This window comes from Fukomys damarensis, unplaced genomic scaffold (genome assembly GCF_012274545.1).
Source record: "Fukomys damarensis isolate Sample0158 unplaced genomic scaffold, DMR_v1.0_HiC HiC_scaffold_17, whole genome shotgun sequence".
Classification (NCBI taxonomy): Eukaryota; Metazoa; Chordata; class Mammalia; order Rodentia; family Bathyergidae; genus Fukomys; species Fukomys damarensis.
In genome coordinates, this window is record NW_022900929.1 from 23929405 (window position 1) to 23934159 (window position 4755).

Below are 4755 nucleotides of genomic sequence, written 5' to 3' on the forward strand. Positions count from 1 at the left end.
AAAAAAAAAAAAAAAAAAAAAAAAAAAAGATACTGTGAGGTTTGGGGAAAGGAGAGCATCATTATTGAAAAGATTAACACAATGGGGGCATCATGGCAAATTTTTAGAAAAGGTGCATTATGGGGATACATAAAAACCACATTAATTTTAGGAGTATTTCTATTGATTATTAATTTTAATTTTATTATATTAATGTATACTTAACAGGAAAATAAAATATTAAAATTTTAATATGTAACATGTAGAATAAACATTTTCAATTCAACCCACTTCTACGATCTAAAAAATAACAGCAGAAATAAATTCCTATGTTAACTACAAAGAAAATACAAACAAAATTCTACTACAGAAATAATCTTTGCTTCAATTATCAAACTGAAGGCAGTCTTCACACAAAACAACGGTGTTTCAGACACAAGTCTTGCTTACACTGACAGCACATGTGCTTAGCTTTTCTTTCCTGTTTGGCAGGCCATACTTGTCACCTTTCTTGACCTCTTCTTTTCTCAGGAACATCCTATTATATTATACCACATCCACTTAGCAGGAAAATGAAGTATCAATAAAAGAAAAAATATATATATATACTGCGTTCTTAGAATAACATTTTCTAAATTAACTGTTTGCTTACTAAATCTAAAAACTAACAGCAGAAATAAATTCCTATGTGAACTATAATGAAAATACAAATAAAACTCTACCTCAAAGAAAATCTTTACTTCAATTATCACACATAAGGGAGTTTTCACATGAGAACAGCATGCTCTATACACAAATATCACTTTCTTTCTTTTCCTTTCCCAGTACCGGGGATGGAACTCAGGACCTTGCAGTTGAGAGTCAGGCACGGCACCACTGAGTTAAACCCCCAACCCCTATACAAATATCACTTACACTGTTAGCACATGTGTTTCGTTTTCCTGTCTTCTTTGATAGGACACACTTAACATCTAGCTGGTCTTCCTGTTTTCTTATGAGGTTCTTCTGATGTTTCACTTGCCTGTTCACTGGTCTGCTCCAGAATTCTTTTGAGTTCTCTGGGCAGATACATATTGTTTTTCCTCTGTTGTAATTGATCATTTATCAATTCCAACTCCAACCCAATAAGAAAATTTCTCCATGATATCTTGTGCTTGTTATTTTGTCAACTATAAAACTATTTATGCCTGACATGTTTAGGATCAAGTAAAACACAATCATTGGCCAACACTTAGTTCCAGTGACATCACAATTGCTGTGTAACAACAACATTTATTCCACCTTTCATTTTTGTTGTGAAATATGACCACTTCTGGCTTCATTTCTGTTGAGGATTCACTATCATTTTTTATTGTTGTTGTTGTTGTTGTTTTTTTGAGACAGGGTCTAGTTTTACAGGCATGTAGAATATAAAAGTTGTGGGGTCACAGACCTTCCAGGCAGCTGGAGAGGCCAGAAACATGGAACATCTGATAAGGAAGGTCATAGGCAGTCAGCAAAGCCACCCCAAGAGAGAAGTCATGAAGGCTATAACCTGTAATACCCGAGAGGTGGCATTGCCCAAGCTATTTGGAGTTCACTTCTTCCCTCCAGGTGCTGGACATGGACATACAGGACTTAATGTTTGCCCTGCAGCATTTGGTCTTGCTTTAATCTCATTCATTTCTACCCCTCTATTCCTCCCTCTTGGGAATGGGAATGTTTATCTTGTGCCATTATAGGTTGTCAGTATTTAACTTTCTTTCTGATTTTTACAGGGGTTCAGGGCTAAGAGATTGCCTTAAGTCTCAGAGGAGACTTTGGACTTGGATTTTTCAGCAATGCTGGAACTGTTAAGACTTTGGCAGCATTTTGGCATAAAGAGATACACATGAGTCTTGGGGTACAGGGATGGAATGTTATAGTTCATATCTAGATGTCCCTCAAAGCCTTGTGGCTCAAAAGTGGGGCTTTTGGAAGAGGAATGGACATGGGAATAATACAGCTGTGGCATGGTAAGGAAGGCAGGTTGATGGGGGTGTACCTGGAAAGGTCCATCTCCCTCTTCGCCTCTACCCTTCCCTCTCTGCTTCCTGGATGTCATGATAGCCACAGCTTTTCCTCCACTGTGCCCTTCCTGCCTTGCAGACCACTATGGATTAGAAATGAGAGCTCAAGTAAACCTCTCCTTTAACTTGTGGGTATCCAGTATTTCGTTCTAGCAACAAGGAAAGTGACTAAGACCCAATCCAAAACGTATCACTCATTGAGGGTTAGGTTGATAGACCATCACCCCAAAACAGTTTATTGTTCATAGTAAAGTAAATACGAAGGCACTTCTTAATGCTGGGAGGTCTCAGAAGGACTCGGATGAAGGCAGTTCCATCTCTGCCAAGAAATAATTTAGGGGAAAAGGAACCCTTGCCATACAGTCTAGCACACTCAACAGGTCTCATGGACACAATTTTGAGTGGTTTTCAGTTTGTATTTCTGTTATATTTTAAATTAAAACATCATCTTCCCTTCCACATTTGATGTATTGAGGGGTGGGGTATGTTCTATGTTCTGTATACCCTTCAAAATGCTGGAAAATAAGGCAGTGATTAAGTCTTGTAAGAGATACAAAAAAGGAAAAGAATGAGAGTTGGGTTTCTCTACAGACAGTTTCATTATTTTTAACTAACTATTAAGTCTCACTTTCTCACTTTTGATGTTTCTTGACTTGGAGCTCATAGAACTATATGGCACCAATGCTAAGAGAGGCCTTTAGGTCATCTTGGTCCTATCTATTTATGTAGTACTGGGGATTATAGCCAGGTCTTTGCACCAAACTACATCACAAGCCACTTTTTCATTTTGAAATAAGGTCTCACTAAGTTGCCCAGGCTGGCCTTGAACTTACAAATAAAATACTCTTGTTTCAGCCTCCCAAGGAAGTGGGATTAGGGGCATTCACTGCCATACTCAGTGAAATGCTCCCATATTGTAGATGTGCAAACTGAGGCCCAAGTAGCACAGTCTTCTCTAGATCTTACCTATTCTTCAAAGTTATGTATGCATACAAATTATTTTATCTTTTTTATTTTTTGGTATTCATGACCTTGCACTAGCAAGGCAGGCACGGTGCCAATAGCTAAATCCTTGCCCCTATTTTAGCTTATATATTTTATTTACTCCAAAAGACGTTAAGTGACAAGCCCAGAGACTTTGTCCATGTCCCAACTGTACATCATACCAAGTACACAGCAGCTTACAGTATACACTGAGGCTCCAAAGGTGTCGCGCAGTAACGAAACTGTGAAATACCTTTCTCTAGATGAGACACGCTGCAGAAGTGAAGGTTTCTACTCACACTTTGTATAGCAGTTCAATACCCACAGTTGAAAGGGGGAGAGACTTCTTTTAGTTCACAGTTTGAGATTTCAGTCCACAGTCCACTGGCTCCTTGGTAGGAACATCACATGGTAGGGTGTAGTAGGGAGGCAACGCAGCTCTGCTCTGGGCAGCCAGAAGCTGAGCACAGGGAAGGAGCACAAAGAAGGGGCCGGGGCCATGGACTGGGTATGGTCATCAAAATCATGGTCCCATGACTCACCCAGAAATGTGCTTTGTTTTTTGTTTTGTTTGGTTTGGTTTTTTGAGACAGGGTCTCACTATGTAGTTGAGACTGACCTGGAACTATGTAGCCCAGGCAGGTGTCAAACTCACAGCGATCCTCCTGCCTCAGCCTCCTGAGTGCTGGGATTACAGGCATGCGCCACCACGCCCGGCCCCCAGAAACATGCTTTACGAATCTCCTTGGTGTGTCCTAATGCACTCAAGTAGCGGTGAGTGGCTGTTAATACCAGCAATCAAAGCAAGAGGATCTCATCTTTGAGCCCAGCCTGGACATCTTAGCAACTTAGAAAAGCCCTGTCTCAAAACAGAAAATAAAAGAGGGTAGGGAAGGTGATGCCAAAAAACCAAGTACCATCACATTCCACTTCTTGTCAACCTGACACCTAAACACACCACCTTGAACCACACTTAATCTCCAAAGAAACACAATAACAAGGCCATAATTCTACCTAATATGATGTAATTAGCTTGTGTACAATCAAAAACACACTAATTCCTTCTCCAAAGTCTTAACAGTCACGGCGTTGCTCAAAATTCCAAGTCCAAACCAGGCATGGTGGCACATGCCTATAATACCAGCATTGTAAGAGGCTGAGCAGAAGGATCACAAATGCAAGCCCCATCTGAGCAATTTAATGACTTGGAAAGATACCATCTCAAAAAATAAAAAGGCCAGGGATTTACCTCAGCGGTTACGCCACCTGCGTCACAAGCACAAGGACCTGAGTTCAATCCCCAGTACCAAAAAAATAAAAAAGAAGAAGGAGGCTGGAAATGTTACTCAGGGCAAAGGCCCAGGTTTTAATCTCCAGTAACCAACCCCCACCCTAGAAAAGGTCCAAACCCTAAAGTCTCCCCTGAAACTTAAGGCAAACACTTAGTGAAAGCCCTTGTAAAAAGCAAAAAGCAAGTTACTCAACCCCAAGATGCAGTGGCACTAGGTAAACATTCCCATCCCAAAAGGAGGAGTAGTGGGGACAGAAAAGAATAGAACTGGACCAAGCCGGAAACCCCACTGGGCAACCATTATGTCCTGCAGTCCATGTGCAGCATCTGAGGCACCTGGTGGCAGGGTCTGAGCTTCCAAGGGCACGGGGATCGCACCTCCAGGGCCCTTCAGAACCAACCAGAGCGTGCCTTTCTAAACTTCTAGATGATTTTTTTTTTTTTTTTTTTTTT

At 40.7% G+C, this 4755-nt stretch overlaps 1 protein-coding gene across 1 annotated transcript in view; it reads right to left on the reverse strand.

Moving 5' to 3' along the window:
• Tpst1 (tyrosylprotein sulfotransferase 1) overlaps positions 1–4755 on the reverse strand; it is a 90722-nt gene that overhangs the window by 66020 nt on the left and 19947 nt on the right. The gene's annotated exons all lie outside the window — the stretch shown is intronic.